The following is a 19,568-nucleotide window of genomic DNA, read 5'->3' as shown; positions in this document are numbered from 1 at the left end:
AACCCAATCACAAAAGAACTCACTTGATATGCACACACTGAGAAGTGGATATTAGCCCAGAAACCTAGAATACCCAAGATACAATTTCAAAGAAACATAAGAAAATCAAGAAGAAAGAAGACCGACGCATAGATAATTCTTTCCTCCCTAAAATAGGGAATAAAATACCCATGGAAGGAGTTGCAGAGACAAAGTTTGGAGCTAAGATGAAAGGATGGACCATCCAGAGACTNCCCCACCCTGGGGTCTATCCCATAATCAGCCACCAACGAAGACACTATTGCATATACCAGCAAGATTTTACTGAAAGGACCCTGATATACCTGTATCCTGTGAGGCTATGTCAGTGCTTGGCAAATACAGAAGTGGATGCTCACAGTCATCTATTGGATGGAACACAGGGTCGCCAATGGAGGAGCTAGAGAAAGTACCCAAGGAGCTTAAGGGGGCTGCACCCCTATAGGTGGAACAACAATATGAACTAATCAGTACCCCCAGAGCTCATATCTCTAGCTGCATATGTAGCAGAAGATGGTCTAGTAGATCATCATTGGGAAGAGAGGCCCCTTGGTCTTGCAAAATTTATATGCCCCATACAGGGGAATGCTAGGGCCAAGAAGTGTGACAGTGGGAGTGAGTGGGTAGGGGATCAGGGTGGGGGGAGGGTATAGAGGACTTTGGGGATAGCATTTGAAATGTAAATGAAGAAAATATCTAATAAAAATTTAAAGAAAAAAGAATTCCATCATTCGGGGCCTGATTCCAGCTCACCATGGGTGAGCTCCGCCTACATAACTGGTAAGAAATGCTCTATGACAGGCAAGAATACCTCTGAATATGTCAGGGAGAGTCACCCCTTACAAATTAGCAGGTGTGTGGTAGAAACTTACAACAGGAAATTTTCTTGTAGAAATGAGGACAAAAGATTCCAGATTATGAGATGTCAGGTTGAAGCAGGAGTGATTTAGGGACAAGGATCAAAATTAGCAAGTTCTTAGGGGCAGCCTGAAGGACCCAGCTTACAGAGAACAACAGACGTTTCAGAGAACATTCTGTTCCTAGGTATAAAATAAATGGACAGCCAACAAGAGGATCACTCGGCTTATAAAGTATATAAAAGCAAAGAAAGGAAGATTTACTGGAAAGTCACCCCCCATTTAAAAAGCAACTACGCTCTTTCCAACCTTCAGAGTTTATTTTCAGATCCTGAGCTGCATTCTTAAAGGAAGATGAGCCATTTATGAGGAAGTATCTCTTGTAATACCATGGCAGATATTTGTAATGCCCCCCACCCCCGAAGCAATCTCCACTTTTCTATAAGTGAGGAGACTTAAGTTATGTGGGGGCTATGGAAATGGGCTTAAGTGGAGATTTGAAATCTTGAGATCTAAGATAACCCAAACATTTTAGGAGGAAGAAGAATGTGAATCAGGTGTCCGAGTCCAAGCCAGTGTTCTCAACCTTCCTAATACCGTGGCCTTTTAATACAGTTTCTCATATTTTTGTGACTTCTTCAATATAAAATCATTTTTGTTGCTACTCCATAACAGTAATTTTCCTAGTGTTATTAATCATAATGTAATGTAAATATTGGATACATATGCAGGTTATGCAAAGCCTGTGAAAGGTTCATTTGATTCCCATAGGGCTCATGACCAACAGGTTGAGAACTATTTGTCTAAGCCACTATTGTGTAGTTACTTTGCCTGTCTGAGTACCCACTTGCCCTCCAAATTGAAATGGAAGCATCTGGTAGTTTGAAAAATGACTAATTTAGTTCATTACAAGTGTATTTGGCCCAGGTGTTGAAGGCTTAGTCCCCACCTCATGACACTAAGATGAGGTAATAGAGACATTAAGAGGTGACACACAGTAGAAGCTCACTGCAAAGGCATCTCAATTCAAACTGTGTGGTTACAGTCCTTTCTTTCTTTCAGAATTTTTTTGAGCCAGAGGTTGAGCATCTTTTCTCTTCTTCATGTTCCTATCATTGTACACTAACCAAAGACCCAATAGTACTGGGACTGACCAAGCAGGGAACATTTCTTCAAACACGATAAGCCAGAATAAGCCATTTATCTTCAAAAGTTTATTATCTCACATGTATGCTACAGAAATGGAAAAAAATTAGTTTATTATACCCGAGAGCTAATACTTACCATAGTAAGGAAAATTATGTGGGGGCTCTATAGTAGTTAAATTCATTGTCTCCTTTTTTCTGCCCAAAGTTTATGTAGCAATAATGATTATTTTAAAGTCACTTCTCAAAAATAAGATCTGAGAATAGTACCCTTAAATTCAAAGATTCCAGCATAGTGATTCCCACCATGCCATACTAATTCTCAAGAATTTCAGAGAACAACTTGAAAGGAAAACAATTGTGTCACCTACATGTTCCAAACAGGTTCCATTCTATTAATCAACACCAGTGTAATTCAATGAGCAAGCAATGGGATAAGGGTTAGCTAGAGCCACTTGATATATCAATGGTAGAAGATAAACTGGGAATTTTGGTCTCCTCTTTTAACCTGAATTAGCCATCTGTTTTCTGGGAATTAGGTTGCATACAATAAAAACAGATATTTATTTTCTGGCTTTGGTGAACATCTCGGCTATTTTTAATATCCTGGAAAAATAATCTTTGGAAAATAAGGGAGCAGGAAGCATAGGGAAGAAACACATGGAGGCACACATCAATGATATCATATTTGTACTTTAAATTTTGAAAAACAGAGGGCTTCCTGGCCTTAAAGAAGCATTCTTATAAAGATAGCTCATCCTAAGAGATGACAAAGGACTTACTTATGAAACTTTCATATACAAGCCCAACTACCCAGCTATAATTTTTATGAAGCTCTTACCACTCTTTTTGTATTTGGAAGTGCAAGAAATATTGCATTTTTTTCACCAAGCTCCAATGGATGATTGACAGTTAGTATGCACCAGGCAAACAGCAATAGCCCCCATATGGTAAAATACAGTAGAATCATTCTCCAAAGCTGAAGCCTAACCTACTAAACTTGCCTCGCCTATCCTGTTACATAGAAATAACATGAATGGCTTGTGGCAGAGTTACCTCCTCCCTTTCTTCCTCCTGACTAACCTTAGCACTTCCTTGAATGGACCTCTGTGGCATCTTATGTCTACTTCTCTTGAAAACTGTGAGCAGTGACAAATGTCTTTCTGTCTTTTGAACTCTTCATCCCTGAATGATAATATCTACACTTAGAGTTGTGTCATAAAATGAGTGCATCTAACCCCTCACAATTATGTATTAAAATTTTGACCTTCAGTGTGACATTGCCAAGAAGAGAGGCCTCTGAAAGATGAGTAAGACATGGAGAGAAAATCCCTATGGATGGGATTGGAACCCTTAAAAAAGTGACTCCATAGAGCTCTTTCACCTCTTATTCTATGTGGGGACCCATTAAGAAGATAGTGATCTGTGAACTTGGACTATGTCCTTAGCAGATATTAAATCTGTTGGTACCTGGGTCTCTGGCTTTCCTGTAACCAGACTAAAAATTAAATCTCTGTTGTTTATAAGCCAGCCTGTTGTGGTATATTGCTGTACTAGCCTGAATTTACCAAAGCAAAAAAGACTGACCAATAGAAATTTACATAAAATAAGATTGTGTTGTTACATAGGAACAGGGAAATATCCACTTAAGAACAGGCACAGGCAAACGGTGTCCAAGGAGACAGAATGACTCAGCTCTCAGATGATCCTTAACTAACATCACCTTTGATAAATTTAGTTCTAGCTCAATAAACTCACAAGCACATTAATCACAATGGAGAGTGTCAAAGTGCATATATGTCCAAAATACTCAGCTCAACTAAGACTGATCTAGGCACCATACTTGAGGACATTCAGCCTTCAGAAACAAAGGCCAAATACTCAGGCCCTGGTATGCTACAACACCTTGATGAAAGAGAAGAAATTCTGAATCCTATCAGAGCATATTCTAGTTTAAAACTCATTTTCCTACCTGTGGTGACTTAGGCATTGCTATTACACAAGGGATTTTATATTGAACTGACCAATCGGATACATTATACAATACTACCTTGGACTGAAGTAAGGGAAGGAAACTTGGGGTCTTTCCTGTTTCATTCTATAAACACTATCTAGAAGCTATTGATAAGCTACACTGAACAGATTTTTGAAGGTACAACTGAGGTAGCAGATTGAAGATAAAACCTTAGAATGGTGAAATGCCATTTTCCAGAAAGCAATATGTAACATAAACCAGGGCATTATATGATGTGTGATAGACTATATGTTCTGAGAGCCAACAAGCAAGCCCATTTACTTCCTTTCCAGTTATCTGCTTGGAAGTTCCTCACCCCTGTGAGTTCAGATGTCTTAATGTCCATTGAGATTGCTTGCTCAAATGGCAAAATAATAGTTCCCTTACCTTTGAAAACAGTTGCTGCCCCAGCATTCCAGGTTGCAATAAATAATAAATAAGAAGAGAGGACATCACTTTTAGCAAAGGAAGTTGACCCTGATCAAGCATAGTAGGCCTAGCACCAAAATAATTCACTCTTAAATAACTTCACTGGAAATCAGTCTGGCAGTTCCTCAGAAAATTGGACATAGTACTACCGGAAGATCCAGCAATACCTTTCCTTGGCATATACCCAGAAGATGTTCCAACTGGTAATAAGGGCACATGCTCCACTATGTTCACAGCATCCTTGTTTATAATAGCCAGAAGCTGGAAAGAATCCAGATGTCCCTCAACAGAGGAATGAATACAGAAAATGTGATGTATTTACACAATGGAGTACTACTCAGCTATTAAAAACAATGAATTTATGAAATTCTTGGGCAAATAGGTGTATCTGGAGGATATCATCCTTAGTGAGGTAACCCAATCACAAAAGAAGTCACTAGATATGCACTCACTGATAAGTGGATATTAGCCCAGAAACTTAGAATACCCAAGATACAGTTTACAAAACACAAGAAAATCAAGAAGAAGGAAGACCAACGTGTGGATACTTCATGCCTCCTTAGAATAGGGAACAAAATACCCATGGAAGGAATTACAGAGACAAAGTTTGGAGCTAAGACAAAAGGATGGACCACATAGAAACTAGATAAAACATAGATCCCCCACCCAGGGATCCATCCCATAATCAGCCACCAAACACAGACACTATTGCGTATACCAGCAAGATTTTGCTGAAAGGACCCTGATATAGCTGTCTCATGTGAGGCTATTCCAGTGCCTGGCAAATATAGAAGTGGATGCTCACAATCATCTATTGAATGGAACACAGGGCCCCCAATGGAGGAGCTAGAGAAAGTACTTAAGGAGTTGAAGGGGTCTGCAAGCCTATAGGTGGAACAACAATATGAACTAACCAGTACCCCCAGATCTCTTGTCTCTAGCTNCATATGTAGCAGAAGATGGCCCAGTTGGCCATCATTGGGAAGAGAGGCCCCTTGGTCTTGCACACTTTATACGCCCCAGTACAGGGGAACACCAGGGTCAAGAAGTGGGAATCGGTGGGTAGGGGAGCAGGGCACAGAGAGGGTATAGGGGACTTTGGGGATAGCATTTGAAATGTAAATGAAGAAAAGACCTAATAAAAAAATGAAAAAAAATCTTCTTATCCCATTTTTTGTTGTTGTTGTTGTTGTTGTTGTTCTTTTGTTTTATTTCTGATAGATGGCAAAGAAGAGAAAATGAGAAAGGATCTACATTCACTGGACATGAGGCTTTAGGTCAGTGGTTCTCAAACTTCCTAATATTCCTCATGATTTGATGACCCCCAACCAGAAAATCATGCATTTGCTTCTTAACTGTAATTTTGCTACTTTTGTGCATCATAATGTAAATATCTGATATTCAAGACATCTGATATGTAATCCCCAAATGAGTCTTGACCCCCAGGTTGAGAATCACTGTTTTAGGTGCTACCCCTAAGAAATCTTCCTAGATCCACACATGTAGGAAGAACTGATGAGAATGATAAGGAATAGTCAGAAGAGGAAGGAGAAAAGGATGCACAGCTTCACCTGAGTACAGTGACAGTGTTATAGCTCTATAGCTCATTCCTGAGCCTCTGAGCCTCTTCTCAATGTCTCCAGGAATGGGAGCAGCCAGAAGTTAAGCACAGCTATGCTATATGAGGGGTATGAAAAGCAGACTGTGCAAGATGCAGTTAAGTGCCACTAGAATCATCCATTAACCTCCAGAGAGTGGTGGCTGCTGTGCTCCTAAGTGAATGTATTTATGGGAATTGCTTTAGATGAAATTTTCAGTATTTCAGTGGTTCCGCCTACTTTCTGATTGGCCAGAGTAAAGCAAAATGACTTCCTCATTTGTTTTTGTTTGGAAAAAAATACAAAGATCTATTCAAACTCTCAATGTGAGCAATTTCACTTGCTTTTCTTTGCCTTATTGTGGCAATAAACTTTCTACCAATTGACTTTAACTACTTACTTCCTACCTGACCTCAGTGCTATCACAAGCTTAAGGAGCTTCAACAGTGCAAACATACTTGTTCTCTGAGTTAACTGCCTGGGCTATATCCCTCTAGATCCTGAATTTAATCCTCTGTACCTTGTCTTTAATCCCATACACTTCCTTCGATGTTTTCATCCATGGAAATGTCTTTTCCACTCTTAATATTTCTCCTGATGACATACACATACTATGGTTGATACTTCCTCAGATATATCTTCATCCTGACATAATTCCAATCTGCTATTCAAATTTTCTTTTTAACTCACAAGGAAATCAATCACAATCTTGTGTGAGTGTTGTTACAATTCGTGATAGTTTGTGCCAACAAAACTCACATCGTTGTCACATGTGACACCAACACCTGCTTATTATTTATTTTACTGGTTTTGCCAAGGCCTTGTAGTCCTTTTCCTTTGCTTTAAGTCTCCTGGGGGTTTCCACTGTTAGAGCACCTGACCTCACTTTTTACAGAGTTATCCTTCGATGTCCTCCTTTTGCCAATTTGTTCAAGAGTGGTTGATCCTCCCTGACTCTTCAGGAACTACAATCCTCTTCTTTATACTTGTATAAGGCCTCAGGATGTATACAAATATAAAACTAAAAATAGCTTTAGAATTAAATATGCAACTGTTAGCCAAATTATTTTTAAAAATAACTAAAACCAATGGAGTCAAAATGATTGAAAATCCAACTTTGGGTTCTTGGTGCATAGAGAAAACAAACTGAGGGACTAGGAAGATAGGTCAGTAGTTATAATATTTGCATGAAATGAATGAAGCCATAGGTATAATCCCTACCATCACATGAACTAAGTGGGTTGGTGCCTGTCTACTATATCAGCCTATAGGCAAGTTAGAGACAAGAGATCAATGTCATTATTGACCACATAGTGAATTTGAAATCAAGGATCAAGAATGGAAACTGCTAACTAAAACACCCACAAAAATGACCATGCAGAGGTAAATGACTTATTTTCCTAATCTTATTTTCCCTTTGTTTTAACTTTAAAAGTAAATCTTACTGATTATTGTGACTTTTGCATTGACTCCAAGATTTGTTTTAATACATGGAAAAGTAATTTACAGGAACCTTTACAAAGAAATGTCACGCTGATAATTACGTTTTCAACGCCCATTTTTTTCATTTGATCTTTTAAATGTTGGCATTGGATGATTTTCATCAAGATTCCTTGATTACCTATTTTCTCAAGTCTTTAATTAAATTGAGACTTGTAGTTCTCTGGTTTTGGTTCACATTTAACTTGAGATCTAATGTTACCTGGCTTTAATCTTTCTTATTCCAATGCCAAACAGATTTTCCAAATGTTTTCCTGCATTTTTGGTTATATTTAGTATATTATTTCCAGAAATAGCTAAACAAACCCAAAGGGGGGCGTGACAAGGACAAAAGAACAATACTAAGAGCAAAAAATGCCCAGTTAAATTTAAATACCAGAAAACAAAAGATATTTTAAAGTATAAGCATATCCCAATTTATTCTCTATTTGAAATTCAAATGTAGCCAGAAGTTCTTGATTTTATCTGGGAAGCTCATTTTTTGAAATGTGAAGTAGCCTTGAGAAGCAAGACTGCAGTTTTGTGGAGAGGGAAGTATACACACAAGGGCAGAAATATACACACAAGGGCGGAAGTATACACACAAGGGCGGAAGTATACACACAAGGGCAGTTGTTTGTGGCATGAGGTTGAAGAGTGTGGGGTTTCTGGGTTAGGTTTGACAAGGAGGAAAGTGTCAAATTTATAATGAGGACAAAATGTTCATGTTGACAAACTGATCATTTTTTAAGTCTTGTTGAAAATGGGACAGTGTACATTGTAAATAGCATGAACCCAGTCTCTCTAGCTGCCATCCTAGGTACTTTCTTGAGCTTAGCTAGAATATATGTCTGGAAAATATATACACTTACTGAGTTTGGATAAAATGACTAAAACATCCCAGAACACTAGTGAGTAAATATAAGATTGAAATATATTATACTTGAATTCTCAGGCTCGTAGGTGCTTCTACTTCCTTGTCATGATGTTAATTTCCTTACATTTCCTTTCCGATTTGGCCCATAATTAATTCCTGAGTTTCTATTCCACTTTGTTGCTCATTTGTAAGATGGTAGCTCATTAGATACTTTATTTTGTTCAAGGCCTGCATAAGCAAAGAAGATATGTTATTCCTGGGAACCCAACTTTCTCTTCTCATTTGTATTCCCTGGAGGGTTTACAAAGTGTCCATTTCCCAGGTCAGTCTGAAGGAGACTGGATCAGGTTTGCAAAGTAGGGACTGGTATCAGGCATTTTAAAACGTCATCAAGTGACTTTTGTGTGTGGTCACAATGGCACATTAGCCTATCACACTAGTGGCTTGAGGACAACAGGGTCGAAAGGAGCTGTTTGGTGGTGTCTAAAAAAAGACCAAGTTGAGGAATCCTCCAGTCAAGAACAATAAGATCATCCTATCCTGCTGTGATACTACTAAATTTCTTTAAATCATTTTTGTAACTATTATTAAATCCGTTAACTTCATGCATGTATGTAATGGATTCTAATCACTCAAATTCCCCCCACCCTTTCTGATCTTCTTCTCACCCCTGTCTACCCACATCCTTCCCACAAGCTCCTTTTCTACATCCCTCACTTTCTGTTAATTTTTCTTACACACTGACTTTGACTGAGAGTCCTCTGGGAAGCCATTGGTTTGAAACTATCCATTAGAAATTGGTAATCTTAACAATGAGCACACAGGAAAAATGTTTACTTTCCTTTCACTCAGAATACTTCCAGAGGCAAGAAAGTTCACCAAGGAGAGGAAGGGGGTCTCTAAGGCTCTCCTTGACCCCATGATGGACAACTGAGAAGCCCAATCTTTGCATACCTAGTGCAAACTATGCAGCTAATGTGAAAAAACGATGGCTATGAACAACACTTATCAATATTTCTTCTTGTCTAGTATATTCATTCTGTCTCCCCTTTCACAGTGTTTCCTGGGCATTAGAGGAATTCTTTCTTCTTTAACAAGTATGGACACATGTGTGTAACATAATCTCAACCATTCAGTTTGATCAAGTGAAAACTCAGGTGCCAGACTCTGGGGTGCAATCCTGCTAGCTCAGAGAGGAATGGAAAGCACTTAGCTGGCCTTCCTCAACAGATGATGTCCCAAGAGGAAAAGAAAGTTCTTCTCCACACTGTCAGAAACCTCTCAAACTGAGTGCACGGTCCTTCCTTCCTATGCATCTCTCTATCCATCCTCCTGACTTCCTCTTACTCTCTATGGTTTTTTCCTATGTTCACTCCCCATCAACTGGATGCTTGTTGCACTTCTTAACCTATGATAGACTTTATTTAATCTTATTTACAAGAATCAGAAAGTTCTTGGAATAAAGGTGTATGCTAAGATGGAGTCACAGGTTTTTCCAATAAATATTACAATCTTGGGGTTCATATTATGATCAAATATCCTATAACATTTCTCCCCTTTTGCCTAAGTAAAAAGGAAAAAAAAACCTAACAAAGTAAAACTATCTACAACAATGAAACTATTTCTGCCAAGCTTTGCTTAATGTTCATCTTGGTTATATCTGGCAATTTTAGCATTAACTATTTTTCAGTTCAAATTCTGTAAAATATTTTGTTTCCTCAGCAATTTGAATGTCCTGAAGTTTGTAGTTGGAAGCTGAACTTTGATTGGTGTTTGTCAGATTTGTGACAATCCTGCTAGATAAACCATAGCAGGCACCCAAAGGTGTCCACTGTGCAGTACCTGGTGGCAGAAGAACCATGGGGCAATGTTTCCAAGTGGTTGGTGTTACCACAATCCAGGTGGATTCATCATTGCAGGGCCCCATCATCTTCTTGGAAACTTAAAAGGTTACTGTTAGGAATGGCAGTTTAAATGCCATACTCAGCAAATCTCAGAAAGATTGAAGACCATAATCTATTAAGACATCAGAAGTATACAAACATTGTTTCTAGTTATCTGCTTCAATTCAAACCTGAAGATATGTACAGGCAACTAGATGAAACTTCTTTCTAGAATTAGTTAGTACTCTGTGAACATGAGTATCACAATAGAAAGTGTGTGTGTGTGTGTGTGTGTGTGTGTGTGTGTTGAGGCCTGCTCCTTTTAACATAACTGTAGCCATTTTATATTCAGTCTCCATTTTGCTCATAAGGTGAAATTAAGTTCAGGTTCTCAAACTCCAGTTCGCTGACACTAAAAATTCCTCCTAAAGGGTCATAATGCTATGGTTGGGATTGTCATGCCTCACAAAATATCCAGATTTATTTCTCAAAGAGAGAATACTTATTCTCTGTATTTAGAAAGCATTTACATTAAAAACCAACAGGCAAATGTTGGCCAATTCCCCTTTGCTTTATGAAAAGTCCCTAGTTGCTAATTCACCAATAAATATAAGATCCACAATTAGGGTATCATCTGGTTCAATATTGGTTAGGATTATATGAGCTTAACAACAAGCTCAAAAGCTGCCTTTTGGTTCTGTCCTCATTGGAAATTTACCTCCTTTCTATTAACCCTGTAGAGGATTTCTATAATAATATGTAAATATGGTATGTGATTTCTCTAGTGTGCAATGTACCAATTAGCAGCTGTATTTGAGTTTTTTCCCTGGGTGGGGGATTAAAGGCATGGGGTACCACTGCCCTGCTCAAATATTTTATCTTTGTTCCAAATCACTCCAACTCTTACAGATTTAGAAAACAAGACTGAAATCTAGGAATCTTTTGAATTTACTTAAAACATTTTAAACACTTAACTGTGGTTTTCATATCAACCAATGAAAATATTCTTTACATTTAAGAAGAAAACTCAAAAGCTGATGTCCAAGATTGTATGGGCCATGTGGCAGTCTACAACTTTACATTTTAAAGTGGTATTAAGGAATGTGGTTTAAGAAAATGCATCTTTCTTTTCATGGCAGCAAGGTAAGTGTGCATTTGGTAAGGGTATCATTTAAAAATATTATTATTTTTATATTTATTTTTTTATTCCTAAGCAAATGAAAGACCTTTGTTAATTTTTAAGTTAATTTGAACTAAATGACCAAGCTGTTTGGTGAACTATCAGCTCTCTTTATTCAGTTCTCTCCTTTTTAAATCTACTCTTTATCAATTTTAATGGTATCCACAGCCTTTCTTCTTCTGTGGAAGCAAAGCCAAAACTTCTTCTCTAATGTAATACATGTTCCAGTTTCCTTTCTGAGGTCAACATAACTTTAAAATATATAGCTATTTTTGTTCATCAGGTTTTTTTCTACTATTTAATGTGGGTTCACAACTGTTGTTCCTTTTTCATTAGCATTTCAAATATTTAAAGTTATAAAACACTATGTAACCTAGAGGTTTTTTAATTGTCTCTTTCAGCTTATTAAGCATATCTTTTAAAGTGTGATTAGAATTTTTGTTATTACTTGTTCCATAGGATTGTGTAGTATATATGTACTATGGTTTATGCTGTAATATGCAAAAAGTTGTTTCATTTTACTAGAGACATACGATAGAGCATTGTCAGTCTTAATTTTTATAAGTATCATAATAATACTCATAGCTTCTAATAAATGAATAATTACAGAACCAGGCTTTTCAAAACTTGAAGCAGTTGTCCATTGAAATACTGAATATGTATCTATGGTATGGTGAACATACTTTAATTTTCTAAACCCTGTAAAATGAAATACATCTAATGAACAAATTTCATTTCTTTTGGTACCTTTTGGGTTACTTCCTACAGGTAATGGCAATTTGTTATACAAAGAACAAGTAGGGCATTTCCTTATGATTTCTTTGGCTCGTTGCCAAATGATAGAAAATGTTAAACATTTCTTGTGGAAAGACTTTCCAATGATATACATTTATTGGACAACTTTTATTATAAGTAGTTACTGAGGAAGAAAATCTTTCCCTATCATGCTCATGCAAAGGTATTTTGGAAAATCAGTATTTTAAATCAATTACTATAATAGGCCATGATTTCGGTAATAAGGAAAGCAATAGGATTTCATGCTGTAAAGAGCCCATTGGCTGAATCATCTTATTTATGGCTCTAAAATCTATTAACATCCTCTAATTTCCTGATTTCTTTTTTATAACAAACACCAAGGAATTCCATGCACTGGTTGATTCTTCAATGTCAGCTGCCAAGGTATGATCATCAAATTCAAGCTGACTTTATAACTCAGCATATTGACCTTGACATAGCAACTAATCTTGGGGAATATTAATACCTCTCACCTTATTTCATTGTTCTATATCCTTAGCTTTCTTTCTTCACCATGTTCACTATTGTAACTGAGGACTAGCTTCCAATTCTGCTGTTCTCAAATCTATCCAGTCTTGGGGGGGGGAGAAGTAATTTTTTTCTGAGTTGTCCATGAATTTAATATCTGCTTCATGTAGGGTGAATGCATACCAATGAAATGATTGCTTCCTTCAGTCCCCTCAAATCTTATATCTTTAGGATTCCATTTAATTTCTTCATAACCATGGGAGTACTTATCATCTGCTGGTAGGTCTTTTATAGACACTGGATAAATTTAGAGCTTGCTTAGTTCACACCAATTCACATTTTGATTTAAAAAATAATAGTCTTATTAATTCTGTCATATATATAATATATGATATAAAATATATGATATTTGATATATAATATATAATATGTAATATGTAATACATATTTGATTATATTGATCTCCCTTCTTCAATATTTTAGATTTAACCATACTTTATTTTATTTTATTTATTTTATTTTATTTTATTTTTTATTAGATATTTTCTTTATTTACATTTCAAATGCTATCCCGAAAGTTCCCTATACCCTCCCCCCGCCCTGCACCCCTACCCACCCACTCCCACTTCTTGGCCCTGGCATTCCTCTGTACTGGGGCATATAAAGTTTACAAGACCAAGGGGCCTCTCCTCCCATTGATGGCCGACTAGGCCATCTTCTGCTACATATGCAGCTAGAGACACGAGCTCTGGGGGTATTGGTTAGTTAATATAGTTGATCCACCTTTAGGGATGCAGATCCCTTCAGCTCCTTGGGTACTTCCTCTAGCTTCACCATTGGGGGCCCTGTGTTCTATCCAATAGCTGACTGTGAGCATTCACTTCTGTATTTGCCAGGCACTGGCATAGCCTCACAAGANACCGCTATATNAGGGTCCCTTCAGCAAAATCTTGCTGGCATGTGCAATAGTGTCTGGGTTTGGTGGCTGATGATGGGATGGATCCCTGGGTGGGGTAGTTCTGGATAGTCCATCCTTTCATCTTAGCTCCAAACTTTGTCTCTGTAACTCCTTTCATGGGTATTTTGTTCCCCATTCTAAGGAGGAATGAAGTATCCACACGTTGGTCTTCCTTCTTGGTTTTCTTGTTTAACCACACTTTATAACACAACTAACTTTATATTTACTAGCTATTTCTTTTTTAACAACTCTAATTTGTACTCTTGGATGAGAAGATTAGCCTGGAAAGTGGTCAACTTACCAGGAGTCACACACTTAAAGAATCCTGTGTCTCACTCTCTCACAGACTATCAATTGCCAACAGCTCATCATTTAGCAGTGAGAATTCATACTGACTGTCCCTCCATCTGAGGTTTTGCTGGTTTGAGCTGGTGTAGAGCCTGTACATGTTGTACAAACACTGAGAGTTATATGGGCACCTGCCATGCTGCATCTGGGAAACATTATAAGGTCTAGCTACTGCTTTTAGTTACCTTCTTGAACTTAATAAAACTTTCTATAGATGCTACATACTTGAGTCATGCAACATGAAGAAATTGAACTTTTATTGTTCTAGATATGTCTCTTTCTGACTCACTTGCTTTCATATTTCTGGAGGTACTCTGTATTGTACTGGAAGAGTAAAGGAATCATTAGACTTATCAAGCTATGAACTCAACAAGCTATCATAACAATTATGCAAGAAATGACCATTGTTGTAATAGTGGCACAAATATTTTAGTAATAGCCAATATATTATGACTGGTATTTAGGCCAAGTCTACTCAATGGAATCCCTACCTGACACAGTTATTAGGGCAAAGAACTTGTAGTTACAACGTAGTATGGAAGAACTTACTACTACTATTCTACTAAATGGATAAAATATTAAACAGATACTTAATGATTTCTCACTATCTCCATAGAGTACTGCATCTCTCAGTCTTTATTAGAGAAACATTTTGTTTTAGTAAACATCAGTTAACACAGAGAGTCACAGTTGGTCATAAAATAATTGAATGCTCAGCCCTAAGTGGAACATGTATATTATACCTTAATCCCATACCTCAGGGATCAGTATGGAAATAATGAGTGCAAAAATGGGTTAAAAGCTTTCAGTTTTCTATAAATAATTTGGCATGGTGTGAGGGAATTAGTCTTATTGGATTTTATTTGTCATAAATCACACAGTTTAATGCTGTATTAAAAAATAGTTGTGACTTGCTTTACATCACATATATGTGTATATATATATATATATATATATACATATAAATAATACAATACACATATAAAAACACATATACATCATTTATTTACATATATATCAGACACTTATATATAACTTATGGCTTTACATGTTTATCTGTATTAATGAGGATGATTGTTGTGTGACTGTGGTTCTAAGTGGTAAATTAACTGGTGGCTTGATTATCAATATTTAATAGTTTCTGAAGTTGGAATATTTAATTTTCTTTTAAGAGATAGTTAGATAGAAACAGAGATAGGGTAATATAAAGTAAATTAAATGAATACATCTTAATATATATTTCAGAAGTGATATATAATATGATATGTGCTACTTCACATATGTTTTACTTATTATAATGGCAATGCATGTTAATGAAATAAAATGTAAAACATAGTACATTATAAAGAACAAATTTAAGATCACAAAATTTACCATAATAGCAGTAAGCATACTAGATCACCTTTTTCCAACCTATTTCAACCTATTTCAGTGTTACTGGAATATTACTATGTAGTTTTCATAGTCTTCTAAAACTATGGTATTATAATTTATAACTTCTTGTGAGTCTTTGATTACCCATTTATTTTTAAACTCCTTAAAATACACTGTAAAATTAAACATTATTCCCTCTAGTATTTTATTATTATAAGTAACAAGATATTGATTACCTCTGAAGTAGAATTATATATTAAATAGCTTGTGAAATAAAGTTGGTTATATTTTTATCATGGGACCAGATTTGTCCTAAGTACTTGCTTGTGAAAGCATGGTCTATAGATTACAAATACATCATTTCTCATCATAAACTGACTCAAACTTGTAAATCTCAGGTTTGGTACATGTGATGGTTTGAATATGTTTGGCCCAGGGAGTGGTACTTTTAGGATGTTTAGCCTTTTGGAGTAGGCATGGCCTGGTTGGAGAAAGTATATCACTGTGAGGGGTGGGCTTCGAGAGCTTCTTCCTAGCTACCTGAGGATACCAGTCATCTCCAGTTGGCCTTTGGAACAAGATGTAGAACTCTCAGCTCCTCCTGCATCATGCCTGCATGGACACTGCCATGCTCCTACCTTGACAATGGATTAAATCTCTGAATCTTTAAGCCAGTCCCAATTAAATTCTTTCCTTTCTAAGAGTTGTCTTGGTCATGGTGTCTGTTCACAGTGGTAAAACACTAAGGGAGTAGAGAACCATAAAATTTTGGTAATATGGCCATATTATTACTATTCAGAGTCAAATTAGTAAAACATTGTCTTCCTGGTCACTGAAAGGACCTGACTGGTGATTGAGGAGCCAGTCCCAGTCATGCTTCCATTTCCAGTGAAGGAAGAATACTTCCAATTCTATCTGGACATTACAATTCCTTGGGCAGTTCTGCTGAATAGCTGATATTTAATCACACCTCAGAACATTTCAGTCAGAGCCTCTGGGAGCAGTGTTTTTCGTGGTATTTTCAGGTGATTCTAATGAACAGTCAAGGTTCACAAACTCAGATGAACCAAGTGAAGAAATGAAAATAGTTAACACATGATTGGATATGAGTTTTCTCAGCCATCTGTGAAAAACTGAAATGTTAAATGTCAGTTGGCTCCAAATCATATTGTTGTAGAGAGTAAAGAGAGGAAATAAGGGTTCCCTCACAGTGTTTGGGGCTTGAAATAATTAGTTTAATGGAATTTCCAGTAGAGGAATTATACTCTGCAGGACTTAGAGCTGAGTGTAAAACACAATCGCATGGCTACTGTGTATATTTGTTTTGTAGTTAAAAGGAAGACATGCAGTTTGAAGGACTGAAACCATTTAATCTTTTACCAGATAAGTTGGGTAGAAATAAAGCAATCAAATGGTTTCATTTTCTGAAAGTAATACTCTTAATTTTATTTGTACTGATTGACATTTCAAGGTTTTTTCATATTAATTCGATTATTTGGAAGCCAAAATATTTGCTAATGATTTCAATTTAATTACAAGTCATGAAATAAAATAACTGGATGCATCACTGTATCTCAAGCCATTGAATTTTCAACACCAGTGTTCTTTTAATGGAATTTAGACATAAACGCTGGCGAATCCTTCAGTTTCTGCTTGCTTTGGCCTCTGTTCACAATTAAGGCCTTGTGAAATGTCTAAAGTGTTATACTATTTCCAGCAATCGAACCATATTTTTTGGTTTTACCAGAATGAGGAAGATTGATCTTGATGTTATCAGTGAGATCTATTTTTGCTTGTATTTTGAAAATATTTTTTCATACAATACATTTTGATGGTGATTTTCCCTTTACAAACTCCTCTCAGATCCTCCCCATCCACCCAAGTCCACAGCCTTTCTCTCTCTCTCTCTCTCTCTCTCTCTCTCTCTCTCTCTCTCTCTCTCTCTCTCAAAAGAAAAGAAACTGGCATCTAATATCAAATTAAAAAAAAGCAGAATAGGAAAAACAAACAGGGAAATAAACAACCCAAAGAAAAGCACAAGGAACAAATACAGATGAAGAAAAACATATGTAGAAAAACACATAACGTGGGTGCATGCAAAAATATCTGTTAAAAAAAGGAAAAAATTTTCTACACAAAGTATTGTGAGGCAAAACCAAACCAAACCTGAAAACAAAAACAAAAATAACCTTTAAATATCTGTTAGACCAATGTGATTTATGGCCTACACTGAGCACCAGCAGCTTTCTGTTTAGATTTTGTCTAGAAGAACTCTCTTTTGGCAAGAGTGGATTAATGAAGTCACCCACAATCATTATGTGAGGATCAATATGGGATTTACACCTGTAGTGGTGTTTCTTTTATGAACTTGGGTGACCCTGTGTTTGGAGTATAGATGTTAAGAATTACAGTGTCCATATCCATATTTTAGATTTTCCTTTAATGAGTATGTAGTATCTTTCATTATCTCTTTTGATTATTTTAAATTTGAAGTCTATTTTGGTGGATATTAACATGGCTACATGGGTCCATTTGCTTGGAATATTTTTCTCCCCCACCATTTTACCTTGATATTAATATGACTTTCTTAGAAAGAAAGACCCTAGCCTGGCAGTGGTGGTGCACACCTTTAATCCCAGCATTCGGGAGGCAGAAGCAGGCGGATTTCTTAGTTTGAGGCCAGACTGGTCTACAGAGTGAGTTTCGGGGCAGTCAGGGCTACACGGAGAAACCATATCTCGAAAAACAAAAAAACAAACAAAAAAAAAAAAAAAAAAAAAAAAAAAAAAAAAAAAAAAAAAAAAAAAAAGAAAGAAAGAAAGAAAGAAAGAAAGAAAAGAAAGAAAGAAGAAAGAGCTTGTTTGCAAATCCAACCTTTGACCTTCTTTTATTTAATTGAGGAATTGAAACCATTGATGTTGAGAGTTAACAAAAAGCAGTGTTTGTTGATTCAAGTTATTTTTGATTTTTGTTGTTATTATTATTGTTGCTACTATGGTATGTTTTTTCTCTATATTTTGATTTACTAGTCTAGGCTTACTTATTTGTTGTGGGTTTTTGGATGTGGAGAAACTCTTCGTGTTGAAATTTATCTTCTACTACCCTCTGTGGAACTGGATTTATACATAAATCCTGCTTAAATTAGATTTTAACATGGAATGTTTTTCTCTCTTGATAGATTGTGATGGAGAGTTTTGCTGGGTATAATAGTCTAGGTTGGTATCTTTGTCTCAGTTTGTAGAGCCTTGGCTTTCAGAGTCTTCACTGAGAAATCAGGTGTAATCCTAATAAGTCGACCATCTTAACTTGGTGTTTTACCATTGCATCTTTTAATATTCTTTCTTTGTTCTGCAAGTTTGGTGTTTTGATCATTATGTAATGTGGGAATTTGATCTGTAATATAGTCTATTTGCTGTTGTGTGTGTTTTATGTACCTTGATAGGCACTTTCTTCTTTATGTTAGGAAAATGTTTCTCTATGATTTTGTTGAAAATAATTTTGTGCCTTTGACCTCAATTTCTTCTCCTTTCCTCATTTATCCTTTTATTCACAGAATTGGTATTTTCATAGTATCCCAAATTTCCTGTAGTTTTGTGCCTAGAATTTTTCAGATTTAGCATTTTATTTGACTGAGGTATCTATATCTTTTATCTTGTCTCCAATCCCTGAGATTCTCTCTTTTGTCTCCTATATTGCATTGGTGAGGCTAACTTCTTTTTTTTTTTTTCCAATTTTTATTAGGTATTTACTTCATTTACATTTCAAATGCTATCTCCAAAGTCCCCTATAACCTTCCCCTGCTGCTCCCCTACCCACCCACTCCCACTTCTTGGCCCTGGCATTTCCCTGTGCTGGGTCATATAAAGTTTGCAAGACCAAGGGGCCTCTCTTCCCAATGATGGCTGACTAGGACATCTTCTGCTACATATGCAGCTAGAGATAAAAGACACAAATGTAGAAAGTTCCACTAAAGAAAATCCAAACTGAGGTAAAAGTTAAAATAAAACATTTAGAGAGTTAAACAAAACTTCAGAAGTTAGCCTCACCTAATAAGAACACATGCTCCACTATGTTCATAGCAGCCTTATTTATAATAGCCAGAAGCTGGAAAGAACCCAGATGTCCCTCAACAGAGGAATAGATAT

This window comes from Mus pahari, chromosome 10, assembly GCF_900095145.1.
Source record: "Mus pahari chromosome 10, PAHARI_EIJ_v1.1, whole genome shotgun sequence".
NCBI lineage: Eukaryota > Metazoa > Chordata > Mammalia > Rodentia > Muridae > Mus > Mus pahari.
Note: the sequence above shows the minus strand (reverse complement) of the source record.